The sequence below is a fragment of the Paramormyrops kingsleyae genome, unplaced genomic scaffold, assembly GCF_048594095.1.
Source record: "Paramormyrops kingsleyae isolate MSU_618 unplaced genomic scaffold, PKINGS_0.4 ups26, whole genome shotgun sequence".
Classification (NCBI taxonomy): domain Eukaryota; kingdom Metazoa; phylum Chordata; class Actinopteri; order Osteoglossiformes; family Mormyridae; genus Paramormyrops; species Paramormyrops kingsleyae.
In genome coordinates, this window is record NW_027325964.1 from 3,025,602 (window position 1) to 3,040,418 (window position 14,817).

The 14,817-nt window shown below is 36.7% G+C and overlaps 7 non-coding genes across 7 annotated transcripts; all 7 read left to right on the forward strand.

Annotated features, from left to right (window-relative positions):
* The first annotated feature begins 1,557 nt into the window (after positions 1-1,557).
* On the forward strand, positions 1,558-1,664 carry LOC140583924 (U6 spliceosomal RNA). Its single transcript, XR_011985994.1, has one exon. It is a non-coding gene; the product is annotated as a U6 spliceosomal RNA (small nuclear RNA).
* Positions 1,665-3,389: 1,725 nt separating this feature from the next.
* Positions 3,390-3,496, forward strand: LOC140583935 (U6 spliceosomal RNA). Its single transcript, XR_011986005.1, has one exon. It is a non-coding gene; the product is annotated as a U6 spliceosomal RNA (small nuclear RNA).
* A 1,948-nt stretch (positions 3,497-5,444) lies between these two features.
* Positions 5,445-5,551, forward strand: LOC140583946 (U6 spliceosomal RNA). Its single transcript, XR_011986016.1, has one exon. It is a non-coding gene; the product is annotated as a U6 spliceosomal RNA (small nuclear RNA).
* Positions 5,552-7,276: 1,725 nt separating this feature from the next.
* On the forward strand, positions 7,277-7,383 carry LOC140583956 (U6 spliceosomal RNA). Its single transcript, XR_011986026.1, has one exon. It is a non-coding gene; the product is annotated as a U6 spliceosomal RNA (small nuclear RNA).
* A 1,725-nt stretch (positions 7,384-9,108) lies between these two features.
* On the forward strand, positions 9,109-9,215 carry LOC140583914 (U6 spliceosomal RNA). The gene has a single exon (XR_011985984.1). It is a non-coding gene; the product is annotated as a U6 spliceosomal RNA (small nuclear RNA).
* A 1,948-nt stretch (positions 9,216-11,163) lies between these two features.
* LOC140583915 (U6 spliceosomal RNA) lies at positions 11,164-11,270 on the forward strand. Its single transcript, XR_011985985.1, has one exon. It is a non-coding gene; the product is annotated as a U6 spliceosomal RNA (small nuclear RNA).
* A 1,725-nt stretch (positions 11,271-12,995) lies between these two features.
* On the forward strand, positions 12,996-13,102 carry LOC140583916 (U6 spliceosomal RNA). The gene has a single exon (XR_011985986.1). It is a non-coding gene; the product is annotated as a U6 spliceosomal RNA (small nuclear RNA).
* Positions 13,103-14,817: the final 1,715 nt, after the last annotated feature.

Genomic DNA, 14,817 nt, shown 5'->3' on the forward strand with positions numbered 1-14,817 from the left:
GTTTCAGATTAGTTTAGGTTAGGTTTTGGATAGGAAAGGCTCCCAGTTGCACCATTTGCTCTTTCCTCCGTAAAACCTGTTGGGCTGCATCAAATGATATGAAATTGGGCACACATGTAGAAAACAAGTTTGGGAACCAGATTTTTAAATTTGGACCTATTCCATTAGGTAGTTTTTAAATATTTACAAGAATCTAAGACACAAAGACAGGTTTTTGTATTTTTCCAGCTGTTTTTGTTATATTCGCATGTCCATAAATTATACACAGGTTATTCATTTCGTTATTGAACTTCCTACAATCAATTGTAAAGTGGTCAACTTTGCTTTTAGGTATCAGGCATGTGTCTGTGACTTTTATATCTGAAGTTATAAGGTAATTATTGCAAAGAGGGAAGAAATGCCCCCCCCATGCAAGGGGCCCCTGGTTCACTGCATAAGGTTAAGTAAACAGGGCTATGTTTATGTTAAATTACTGGCAAGAAGTATTATTAATGACAAAGACTACATAACTTTTCTATACAAAATATTTTTAAAATTACATTGTGAGCATCGGCATTATTATGCAATATGACATATCGGATCGACATCATCAAACTAACGATCTGCAAAACAAGAAATCAATCGGTTAAAGGACCGAAAAAAAAGAATAAGCAGCATCTCGGGCTTACTTGTTAGAGCTGTGTAGGGCGCCGGAGACGAAGCAAAAGGAGTGACAGATGCGACGATAATGTCCCCGCAACCGTGGTCTTCATTTATATAAGCGCGCGGGCGGGCGGAGCTAGTCTTGCGGCTCGGCCAATCGCGCAGGGTCATTTCGGCGAAACAGTTCTTTCAGCGGGGGAGGCGGGCTGAAACAATTCTTTCCCCGGGTGGGCAGTTCTGCATTTTTCAAATAGGCACGCCCACTTCCACGTTGACCTTGTTTCATCGTTCAGTAGACTAAAATAATCTGAGGCAGATGATTTTGGACACCTACAAAGCTACAGGAAGTGTGTATTTTAGTCCTTCAATCAAAAGCCTTTGGTTCAGTAAAGAGTATGTGGGACACGTATAATTCAGTCTCCAAGAGAATATGCTTGAAATTTAATCTATACTATTTTTTAAAATGGCTACGCCCACTTCCACTTTGACATTTTATCGTTAAGTAGACTAAAGTAATCTGAGGCAGATCATTTTTGACACCTACAAGCTACAGGAAGTGTGAAATTTAGTCTTTTAATCAACAGCCTTTAGTTTCGAAAAGAGTACCTGCGATAATTATAACTTAGTCTCCAAGAAAATGCTTGAAATTTAATCTAATCTGCATTTTTAAATAGGCACGCCCACTTGCACTTTCACCTCGTTTGATCGTTAAGTTGACAAAAATATTATGAGGCAGATTTTTGACATCTACATGCAAAGGGAAGTGTGAAAGAAACATTTCCCAATACTTTAGCTTCTTTATACTCATGTTCTGGCAAAATATAGGGCCAGGGCATAGCCATTGCTGTGCCACCGACATGAGGAATGCTCATACCACTTCCTCACCTATATAATCTTTCATCAGGCACCAACTATGTGCTTGCTATGGCAGCACATATACTAAAATTGGAACGATACAGAGAAGATTAGCATGGCCCCTGCGCAAGGATGACACGCAAATTCGTGAAGCGTTCCATATTTTGCTTGGCTTTCCTGGTCCTCAACTTAATCAAACTGCATGCTGTGAAAAAGACATGTTCCTAAATGAAACTATTGTAATATTTCTCTTGCAATGGACCTTAACAGGAAACCTGCTCATAATAGATGATTGTAATAATCAGAGAAATATAAACCAGCGAGAAAATCTTTCATTGGCAAAGATTTAGCCCAGTCCAAAGCATATCATGCTTATGCGTGAAAATGAGAGAAGTGTCAGATGACTATGCTGACTGGAATGTGATTGACTTTTGTCTGAAAATAACCCAGCTGCAATTCTTGGGGAACGTTTTTGATGCCATTAAAAAGCAAGTTTGATGTCAATAATGAGTGCAATAACAAAAATTGTGATTTGGTAGAAGTGTGTCTCAGAAAGCAATACAAACCAATTGACTGAAGGTTTCAGGAAGAGATGGAAGCCAGATTTTACCACACTTTTAAATTTTGGTCTTTTAATCAAAAGCATCTTATACAGAAAAGAGGACCTGGGACCTGTAGAATTCGGACTGCAATGAAAATACTTGCACTTTCACCTTGATTCATTGTTGAAACATGCTAAAACACATAATTTAGTCTATAAGAGAATATGCTTGAAATTTAATCTAATCTGCATTTTAAAATAGGCATGCCCACTAGCACTTTGACCTTGTTTGATCATTAAGTTGATTAATACGTTTTGAGGCAGATTATTTTTGAGAACTACATGTTAAGGTCAGCGTAAAATTTAGTCTTTTAATCAAAAGGCTTTGGTTCAGAAAAGATGACCGCGGACCTTTAAAATTTACTTTCCAGGACATAATGCTTAAATTTTAACCTAATCTGCATTTTTCAAATGAGCACGCCCACTTCCCCCACTTCCACTTTGACCTTGTTTCATGGTTCAGTAGACTAAAATAATCTGAGGCAGATGTTATTTGACATCTACAAGCTACAGGAAGTGTGTATTTTAGTCCTTCAATCAAAATCCATTGGTTCAGAAAAGATGACCTATAAAATTTACTCTTCAGGAAAAAATGCTTGAAATTGAACCTAATCTGCATTTTTCAAATGGCCACGCCCACTTCCACTTTGACCTTGTTTCATCGTTCAGTAGACTAAAATTATCTGAGGCAGATGATTTTGGACACCTACAAAGCTACAGGAAGTGTGTATTTTAGTCCTTCAATCAAAAGCCTTTGGTTCAGTAAAGAGTATGTGGGACACGTATAATTCAGTCTCCAAGAGAATATGCTTGAAATTTAATCTATAATATTTTTTAAAATGGCTACGCCCACTTCCACTTTGACATTTTATCGTTAAGTAGACTAAAGTAATCTGAGGCAGATCATTTTTGACACCTACAAGCTACAGGAAGTGTGAAATTTAGTCTTTTAATCAACAGCCTTTAGTTTCGAAAAGAGTACCTGCGATAATTATAACTTAGTCTCCAAGAAAATGCTTGAAATTTAATCTAATCTGCATTTTTAAATAGGCACGCCCACTTGCACTTTCACCTCGTTTGATCGTTAAGTTGACAAAAATATTATGAGGCAGATTTTTGACATCTACATGCAAAGGGAAGTGTGAAAGAAACATTTCCCAATACTTTAGCTTCTTTATACTCATGTTCTGGCAAAATATAGGGCCAGGGCATAGCCATTGCTGTGCCACCGACATGAGGAATGCTCATACCACTTCCTCACCTATATAATCTTTCATCAGGCACCAACTATGTGCTTGCTATGGCAGCACATATACTAAAATTGGAACGATACAGAGAAGATTAGCATGGCCCCTGCGCAAGGATGACACGCAAATTCGTGAAGCGTTCCATATTTTGCTTGGCTTTCCTGGTCCTCAACTTAATCAAACTGCATGCTGTGAAAAAGACATGTTCCTAAATGAAACTATTGTAATATTTCTCTTGCAATGGACCTTAACAGGAAACCTGCTCATAATAGATGATTGTAATAATCAGAGAAATATAAACCAGCGAGAAAATCTTTCATTGGCAAAGATTTAGCCCAGTCCAAAGCATATCATGCTTATGCGTGAAAATGAGAGAAGTGTCAGATGACTATGCTGACTGGAATGTGATTGACTTTTGTCTGAAAATAACCCAGCTGCAATTCTTGGGGAACGTTTTTGATGCCATTAAAAAGCAAGTTTGATGTCAATAATGAGTGCAATAACAAAAATTGTGATTTGGTAGAAGTGTGTCTCAGAAAGCAATACAAACCAATTGACTGAAGGTTTCAGGAAGAGATGGAAGCCAGATTTTACCACACTTTTAAATTTTGGTCTTTTAATCAAAAGCATCTTATACAGAAAAGAGGACCTGGGACCTGTAGAATTCGGACTGCAATGAAAATACTTGCACTTTCACCTTGATTCATTGTTGAAACATGCTAAAACACATAATTTAGTCTATAAGAGAATATGCTTGAAATTTAATCTAATCTGCATTTTAAAATAGGCATGCCCACTAGCACTTTGACCTTGTTTGATCATTAAGTTGATTAATACGTTTTGAGGCAGATTATTTTTGAGAACTACATGTTAAGGTCAGCGTAAAATTTAGTCTTTTAATCAAAAGGCTTTGGTTCAGAAAAGATGACCGCGGACCTTTAAAATTTACTTTCCAGGACATAATGCTTAAATTTTAACCTAATCTGCATTTTTCAAATGAGCACGCCCACTTCCCCCACTTCCACTTTGACCTTGTTTCATGGTTCAGTAGACTAAAATAATCTGAGGCAGATGTTATTTGACATCTACAAGCTACAGGAAGTGTGTATTTCAGTCCTTCAATCAAAATCCATTGGTTCAGAAAAGATGACCTATAAAATTTACTCTTCAGGAAAAAATGCTTGAAATTGAACCTAATCTGCATTTTTCAAATGGCCACGCCCACTTCCACTTTGACCTTGTTTCATCGTTCAGTAGACTAAAATTATCTGAGGCAGATGATTTTTGACACCTACAAGCTACAGCAAGTGTGAAATTTAGTCCTTGAATGAAAAGCCATTGGTTCAGAAAAGAGAACTGCGGACTTACTCGTCGGGAGAGAATTTACTCGTCGGGAGAAAATGCTTGAAATTTAATCAGTTCTGCATTTTTCAAATAGGCACGCCCACTTCCACGTTGACCTTGTTTCATCGTTCAGTAGACTAAAATAATCTGAGGCAGATGATTTTGGACACCTACAAAGCTACAGGAAGTGTGTATTTTAGTCCTTCAATCAAAAGCCTTTGGTTCAGTAAAGAGTATGTGGGACACGTATAATTCAGTCTCCAAGAGAATATGCTTGAAATTTAATCTATACTATTTTTTAAAATGGCTACGCCCACTTCCACTTTGACATTTTATCGTTAAGTAGACTAAAGTAATCTGAGGCAGATCATTTTTGACACCTACAAGCTACAGGAAGTGTGAAATTTAGTCTTTTAATCAACAGCCTTTAGTTTCAAAAAGAGTACCTGCGATAATTATAACTTAGTCTCCAAGAAAATGCTTGAAATTTAATCTAATCTGCATTTTTAAATAGGCACGCCCACTTGCACTTTCACCTCGTTTGATCGTTAAGTTGACAAAAATATTATGAGGCAGATTTTTGACATCTACATGCAAAGGGAAGTGTGAAAGAAACATTTCCCAATACTTTAGCTTCTTTATACTCATGTTCTGGCAAAATATAGGGCCAGGGCATAGCCATTGCTGTGCCACCGACATGAGGAATGCTCATACCACTTCCTCACCTATATAATCTTTCATCAGGCACCAACTATGTGCTTGCTATGGCAGCACATATACTAAAATTGGAACGATACAGAGAAGATTAGCATGGCCCCTGCGCAAGGATGACACGCAAATTCGTGAAGCGTTCCATATTTTGCTTGGCTTTCCTGGTCCTCAACTTAATCAAACTGCATGCTGTGAAAAAGACATGTTCCTAAATGAAACTATTGTAATATTTCTCTTGCAATGGACCTTAACAGGAAACCTGCTCATAATAGATGATTGTAATAATCAGAGAAATATAAACCAGCGAGAAAATCTTTCATTGGCAAAGATTTAGCCCAGTCCAAAGCATATCATGCTTATGCGTGAAAATGAGAGAAGTGTCAGATGACTATGCTGACTGGAATGTGATTGACTTTTGTCTGAAAATAACCCAGCTGCAATTCTTGGGGAACGTTTTTGATGCCATTAAAAAGCAAGTTTGATGTCAATAATGAGTGCAATAACAAAAATTGTGATTTGGTAGAAGTGTGTCTCAGAAAGCAATACAAACCAATTGACTGAAGGTTTCAGGAAGAGATGGAAGCCAGATTTTACCACACTTTTAAATTTTGGTCTTTTAATCAAAAGCATCTTATACAGAAAAGAGGACCTGGGACCTGTAGAATTCGGACTGCAATGAAAATACTTGCACTTTCACCTTGATTCATTGTTGAAACATGCTAAAACACATAATTTAGTCTATAAGAGAATATGCTTAAAATTTAATCTAATCTGCATTTTAAAATAGGCATGCCCACTAGCACTTTGACCTTGTTTGATCATTAAGTTGATTAATACGTTTTGAGGCAGATTATTTTTGAGAACTACATGTTAAGGTCAGCGTAAAATTTAGTCTTTTAATCAAAAGGCTTTGGTTCAGAAAAGATGACCGCGGACCTTTAAAATTTACTTTCCAGGACATAATGCTTAAATTTTAACCTAATCTGCATTTTTCAAATGAGCACGCCCACTTCCCCCACTTCCACTTTGACCTTGTTTCATGGTTCAGTAGACTAAAATAATCTGAGGCAGATGTTATTTGACATCTACAAGCTACAGGAAGTGTGTATTTTAGTCCTTCAATCAAAATCCATTGGTTCAGAAAAGATGATCTATAAAATTTACTCTTCAGGAAAAAATGCTTGAAATTGAACCTAATCTGCATTTTTCAAATGGCCACGCCCACTTCCACTTTGACCTTGTTTCATCGTTCAGTAGACTAAAATTATCTGAGGCAGATGATTTTGGACACCTACAAAGCTACAGGAAGTGTGTATTTTAGTCCTTCAATCAAAAGCCTTTGGTTCAGTAAAGATTATGTGGGACACGTATAATTCAGTCTCCAAGAGAATATGCTTGAAATTTAATCTATAATATTTTTTAAAATGGCTACGCCCACTTCCACTTTGACATTTTATCGTTAAGTAGACTAAAGTAATCTGAGGCAGATCATTTTTGACACCTACAAGCTACAGGAAGTGTGAAATTTAGTCTTTTAATCAACAGCCTTTAGTTTCGAAAAGAGTACCTGCGATAATTATAACTTAGTCTCCAAGAAAATGCTTGAAATTTAATCTAATCTGCATTTTTAAATAGGCACGCCCACTTGCACTTTCACCTCGTTTGATCGTTAAGTTGACAAAAATATTATGAGGCAGATTTTTGACATCTACATGCAAAGGGAAGTGTGAAAGAAACATTTCCCAATACTTTAGCTTCTTTATACTCATGTTCTGGCAAAATATAGGGCCAGGGCATAGCCATTGCTGTGCCACCGACATGAGGAATGCTCATACCACTTCCTCACCTATATAATCTTTCATCAGGCACCAACTATGTGCTTGCTATGGCAGCACATATACTAAAATTGGAACGATACAGAGAAGATTAGCATGGCCCCTGCGCAAGGATGACACGCAAATTCGTGAAGCGTTCCATATTTTGCTTGGCTTTCCTGGTCCTCAACTTAATCAAACTGCATGCTGTGAAAAAGACATGTTCCTAAATGAAACTATTGTAATATTTCTCTTGCAATGGACCTTAACAGGAAACCTGCTCATAATAGATGATTGTAATAATCAGAGAAATATAAACCAGCGAGAAAATCTTTCATTGGCAAAGATTTAGCCCAGTCCAAAGCATATCATGCTTATGCGTGAAAATGAGAGAAGTGTCAGATGACTATGCTGACTGGAATGTGATTGACTTTTGTCTGAAAATAACCCAGCTGCAATTCTTGGGGAACGTTTTTGATGCCATTAAAAAGCAAGTTTGATGTCAATAATGAGTGCAATAACAAAAATTGTGATTTGGTAGAAGTGTGTCTCAGAAAGCAATACAAACCAATTGACTGAAGGTTTCAGGAAGAGATGGAAGCCAGATTTTACCACACTTTTAAATTTTGGTCTTTTAATCAAAAGCATCTTATACAGAAAAGAGGACCTGGGACCTGTAGAATTCGGACTGCAATGAAAATACTTGCACTTTCACCTTGATTCATTGTTGAAACATGCTAAAACACATAATTTAGTCTATAAGAGAATATGCTTGAAATTTAATCTAATCTGCATTTTAAAATAGGCATGCCCACTAGCACTTTGACCTTGTTTGATCATTAAGTTGATTAATACGTTTTGAGGCAGATTATTTTTGAGAACTACATGTTAAGGTCAGCGTAAAATTTAGTCTTTTAATCAAAAGGCTTTGGTTCAGAAAAGATGACCGCGGACCTTTAAAATTTACTTTCCAGGACATAATGCTTAAATTTTAACCTAATCTGCATTTTTCAAATGAGCACGCCCACTTCCCCCACTTCCACTTTGACCTTGTTTCATGGTTCAGTAGACTAAAATAATCTGAGGCAGATGTTATTTGACATCTACAAGCTACAGGAAGTGTGTATTTTAGTCCTTCAATCAAAATCCATTGGTTCAGAAAAGATGACCTATAAAATTTACTCTTCAGGAAAAAATGCTTGAAATTGAACCTAATCTGCATTTTTCAAATGGCCACGCCCACTTCCACTTTGACCTTGTTTCATGGTTCAGTAGACTAAAATTATCTGAGGCAGATGATTTTGGACACCTACAAAGCTACAGGAAGTGTGTATTTTAGTCCTTCAATCAAAAGCCTTTGGTTCAGTAAAGAGTATGTGGGACACGTATAATTCAGTCTCCAAGAGAATATGCTTGAAATTTAATCTATACTATTTTTTAAAATGGCTACGCCCACTTCCACTTTGACATTTTATCGTTAAGTAGACTAAAGTAATCTGAGGCAGATCATTTTTGACACCTACAAGCTACAGGAAGTGTGAAATTTAGTCTTTTAATCAACAGCCTTTAGTTTCGAAAAGAGTACCTGCGATAATTATAACTTAGTCTCCAAGAAAATGCTTGAAATTTAATCTAATCTGCATTTTTAAATAGGCACGCCCACTTGCACTTTCACCTCGTTTGATCGTTAAGTTGACAAAAATATTATGAGGCAGATTTTTGACATCTACATGCAAAGGGAAGTGTGAAAGAAACATTTCCCAATACTTTAGCTTCTTTATACTCATGTTCTGGCAAAATATAGGGCCAGGGCATAGCCATTGCTGTGCCACCGACATGAGGAATGCTCATACCACTTCCTCACCTATATAATCTTTCATCAGGCACCAACTATGTGCTTGCTATGGCAGCACATATACTAAAATTGGAACGATACAGAGAAGATTAGCATGGCCCCTGCGCAAGGATGACACGCAAATTCGTGAAGCGTTCCATATTTTGCTTGGCTTTCCTGGTCCTCAACTTAATCAAACTGCATGCTGTGAAAAAGACATGTTCCTAAATGAAACTATTGTAATATTTCTCTTGCAATGGACCTTAACAGGAAACCTGCTCATAATAGATGATTGTAATAATCAGAGAAATATAAACCAGCGAGAAAATCTTTCATTGGCAAAGATTTAGCCCAGTCCAAAGCATATCATGCTTATGCGTGAAAATGAGAGAAGTGTCAGATGACTATGCTGACTGGAATGTGATTGACTTTTGTCTGAAAATAACCCAGCTGCAATTCTTGGGGAACGTTTTTGATGCCATTAAAAAGCAAGTTTGATGTCAATAATGAGTGCAATAACAAAAATTGTGATTTGGTAGAAGTGTGTCTCAGAAAGCAATACAAACCAATTGACTGAAGGTTTCAGGAAGAGATGGAAGCCAGATTTTACCACACTTTTAAATTTTGGTCTTTTAATCAAAAGCATCTTATACAGAAAAGAGGACCTGGGACCTGTAGAATTCGGACTGCAATGAAAATACTTGCACTTTCACCTTGATTCATTGTTGAAACATGCTAAAACACATAATTTAGTCTATAAGAGAATATGCTTGAAATTTAATCTAATCTGCATTTTAAAATAGGCATGCCCACTAGCACTTTGACCTTGTTTGATCATTAAGTTGATTAATACGTTTTGAGGCAGATTATTTTTGAGAACTACATGTTAAGGTCAGCGTAAAATTTAGTCTTTTAATCAAAAGGCTTTGGTTCAGAAAAGATGACCGCGGACCTTTAAAATTTACTTTCCAGGACATAATGCTTAAATTTTAACCTAATCTGCATTTTTCAAATGAGCACGCCCACTTCCCCCACTTCCACTTTGACCTTGTTTCATGGTTCAGTAGACTAAAATAATCTGAGGCAGATGTTATTTGACATCTACAAGCTACAGGAAGTGTGTATTTTAGTCCTTCAATCAAAATCCATTGGTTCAGAAAAGATGACCTATAAAATTTACTCTTCAGGAAAAAATGCTTGAAATTGAACCTAATCTGCATTTTTCAAATGGCCACGCCCACTTCCACTTTGACCTTGTTTCATCGTTCAGTAGACTAAAATTATCTGAGGCAGATGATTTTTGACACCTACAAGCTACAGCAAGTGTGAAATTTAGTCCTTGAATGAAAAGCCATTGGTTCAGAAAAGAGAACTGCGGACTTACTCGTCGGGAGAGAATTTACTCGTCGGGAGAAAATGCTTGAAATTTAATCAGTTCTGCATTTTTCAAATAGGCATGCCCACTTCCACGTTGACCTTGTTTCATCGTTCAGTAGACTAAAATAATCTGAGGCAGATGATTTTGGACACCTACATAGCTACAGGAAGTGTGTATTTTAGTCCTTCAATCAAAAGCCTTTGGTTCAGTAAAGAGTATGTGGGACACGTATAATTCAGTCTCCAAGAGAATATGCTTGAAATTTAATCTATACTATTTTTTAAAATGGCTACGCCCACTTCCACTTTGACATTTTATCGTTAAGTAGACTAAAGTAATCTGAGGCAGATCATTTTTGACACCTACAAGCTACAGGAAGTGTGAAATTTAGTCTTTTAATCAACAGCCTTTAGTTTCGAAAAGAGTACCTGCGATAATTATAACTTAGTCTCCAAGAAAATGCTTGAAATTTAATCTAATCTGCATTTTTAAATAGGCACGCCCACTTGCACTTTCACCTCGTTTGATCGTTAAGTTGACAAAAATATTATGAGGCAGATTTTTGACATCTACATGCAAAGGGAAGTGTGAAAGAAACATTTCCCAATACTTTAGCTTCTTTATACTCATGTTCTGGCAAAATATAGGGCCAGGGCATAGCCATTGCTGTGCCACCGACATGAGGAATGCTCATACCACTTCCTCACCTATATAATCTTTCATCAGGCACCAACTATGTGCTTGCTATGGCAGCACATATACTAAAATTGGAACGATACAGAGAAGATTAGCATGGCCCCTGCGCAAGGATGACACGCAAATTCGTGAAGCGTTCCATATTTTGCTTGGCTTTCCTGGTCCTCAACTTAATCAAACTGCATGCTGTGAAAAAGACATGTTCCTAAATGAAACTATTGTAATATTTCTCTTGCAATGGACCTTAACAGGAAACCTGCTCATAATAGATGATTGTAATAATCAGAGAAATATAAACCAGCGAGAAAATCTTTCATTGGCAAAGATTTAGCCCAGTCCAAAGCATATCATGCTTATGCGTGAAAATGAGAGAAGTGTCAGATGACTATGCTGACTGGAATGTGATTGACTTTTGTCTGAAAATAACCCAGCTGCAATTCTTGGGGAACGTTTTTGATGCCATTAAAAAGCAAGTTTGATGTCAATAATGAGTGCAATAACAAAAATTGTGATTTGGTAGAAGTGTGTCTCAGAAAGCAATACAAACCAATTGACTGAAGGTTTCAGGAAGAGATGGAAGCCAGATTTTACCACACTTTTAAATTTTGGTCTTTTAATCAAAAGCATCTTATACAGAAAAGAGGACCTGGGACCTGTAGAATTCGGACTGCAATGAAAATACTTGCACTTTCACCTTGATTCATTGTTGAAACATGCTAAAACACATAATTTAGTCTATAAGAGAATATGCTTGAAATTTAATCTAATCTGCATTTTAAAATAGGCATGCCCACTAGCACTTTGACCTTGTTTGATCATTAAGTTGATTAATACGTTTTGAGGCAGATTATTTTTGAGAACTACATGTTAAGGTCAGCGTAAAATTTAGTCTTTTAATCAAAAGGCTTTGGTTCAGAAAAGATGACCGCGGACCTTTAAAATTTACTTTCCAGGACATAATGCTTAAATTTTAACCTAATCTGCATTTTTCAAATGAGCACGCCCACTTCCCCCACTTCCACTTTGACCTTGTTTCATGGTTCAGTAGACTAAAATAATCTGAGGCAGATGTTATTTGACATCTACAAGCTACAGGAAGTGTGTATTTTAGTCCTTCAATCAAAATCCATTGGTTCAGAAAAGATGACCTATAAAATTTACTCTTCAGGAAAAAATGCTTGAAATTGAACCTAATCTGCATTTTTCAAATGGCCACGCCCACTTCCACTTTGACCTTGTTTCATCATTCAGTAGACTAAAATTATCTGAGGCAGATGATTTTGGACACCTACAAAGCTACAGGAAGTGTGTATTTTAGTCCTTCAATCAAAAGCCTTTGGTTCAGTAAAGAGTATGTGGGACACGTATAATTCAGTCTCCAAGAGAATATGCTTGAAATTTAATCTATAATATTTTTTAAAATGGCTACGCCCACTTCCACTTTGACATTTTATCGTTAAGTAGACTAAAGTAATCTGAGGCAGATCATTTTTGACACCTACAAGCTACAGGAAGTGTGAAATTTAGTCTTTTAATCAACAGCCTTTAGTTTCGAAAAGAGTACCTGCGATAATTATAACTTAGTCTCCAAGAAAATGCTTGAAATTTAATCTAATCTGCATTTTTAAATAGGCACGCCCACTTGCACTTTCACCTCGTTTGATCGTTAAGTTGACAAAAATATTATGAGGCAGATTTTTGACATCTACATGCAAAGGGAAGTGTGAAAGAAACATTTCCCAATACTTTAGCTTCTTTATACTCATGTTCTGGCAAAATATAGGGCCAGGGCATAGCCATTGCTGTGCCACCGACATGAGGAATGCTCATACCACTTCCTCACCTATATAATCTTTCATCAGGCACCAACTATGTGCTTGCTATGGCAGCACATATACTAAAATTGGAACGATACAGAGAAGATTAGCATGGCCCCTGCGCAAGGATGACACGCAAATTCGTGAAGCGTTCCATATTTTGCTTGGCTTTCCTGGTCCTCAACTTAATCAAACTGCATGCTGTGAAAAAGACATGTTCCTAAATGAAACTATTGTAATATTTCTCTTGCAATGGACCTTAACAGGAAACCTGCTCATAATAGATGATTGTAATAATCAGAGAAATATAAACCAGCGAGAAAATCTTTCATTGGCAAAGATTTAGCCCAGTCCAAAGCATATCATGCTTATGCGTGAAAATGAGAGAAGTGTCAGATGACTATGCTGACTGGAATGTGATTGACTTTTGTCTGAAAATAACCCAGCTGCAATTCTTGGGGAACGTTTTTGATGCCATTAAAAAGCAAGTTTGATGTCAATAATGAGTGCAATAACAAAAATTGTGATTTGGTAGAAGTGTGTCTCAGAAAGCAATACAAACCAATTGACTGAAGGTTTCAGGAAGAGATGGAAGCCAGATTTTACCACACTTTTAAATTTTGGTCTTTTAATCAAAAGCATCTTATACAGAAAAGAGGACCTGGGACCTGTAGAATTCGGACTGCAATGAAAATACTTGCACTTTCACCTTGATTCATTGTTGAAACATGCTAAAACACATAATTTAGTCTATAAGAGAATATGCTTAAAATTTAATCTAATCTGCATTTTAAAATAGGCATGCCCACTAGCACTTTGACCTTGTTTGATCATTAAGTTGATTAATACGTTTTGAGGCAGATTATTTTTGAGAACTACATGTTAAGGTCAGCGTAAAATTTAGTCTTTTAATCAAAAGGCTTTGGTTCAGAAAAGATGACCGCGGACCTTTAAAATTTACTTTCCAGGACATAATGCTTAAATTTTAACCTAATCTGCATTTTTCAAATGAGCACGCCCACTTCCCCCACTTCCACTTTGACCTTGTTTCATGGTTCAGTAGACTAAAATAATCTGAGGCAGATGTTATTTGACATCTACAAGCTACAGGAAGTGTGTATTTCAGTCCTTCAATCAAAATCCATTGGTTCAGAAAAGACCTATAAAATTTACTCTTCAGGAAAAAATGCTTGAAATTGAACCTAATCTGCATTTTTCAAATGGCCACGCCCACTTCCACTTTGACCTTGTTTCATCGTTCAGTAGACTAAAATTATCTGAGGCAGATGATTTTTGACACCTACAAGCTACAGCAAGTGTGAAATTTAGTCCTTGAATGAAAAGCCATTGGTTCAGAAAAGAGAACTGCGGACTTACTCGTCGGGAGAGAATTTACTCGTCGGGAGAAAATGCTTGAAATTTAATCAGTTCTGCATTTTTCAAATAGGCACGCCCACTTCCACGTTGACCTTGTTTCATCGTTCAGTAGACTAAAATAATCTGAGGCAGATGATTTTGGACACCTACAAAGCTACAGGAAGTGTGTATTTTAGTCCTTCAATCAAAGCCTTTGGTTCAGTAAAGAGTATGTGGGACACGTATAATTCAGTCTCCAAGAGAATATGCTTGAAATTTAATCTATACTATTTTTTAAAATGGCTACGCCCACTTCCACTTTGACATTTTATCGTTAAGTAGACTAAAGTAATCTGAGGCAGATCATTTTTGACACCTACAAGCTACAGGAAGTGTGAAATTTAGTCTTTTAATCAACAGCCTTTAGTTTCAAAAAGAGTACCTGCGATAATTATAACTTAGTCTCCAAGAAAATGCTTGAAATTTAATCTAATCTGCATTTTTAAATAGGCACGCCCACTT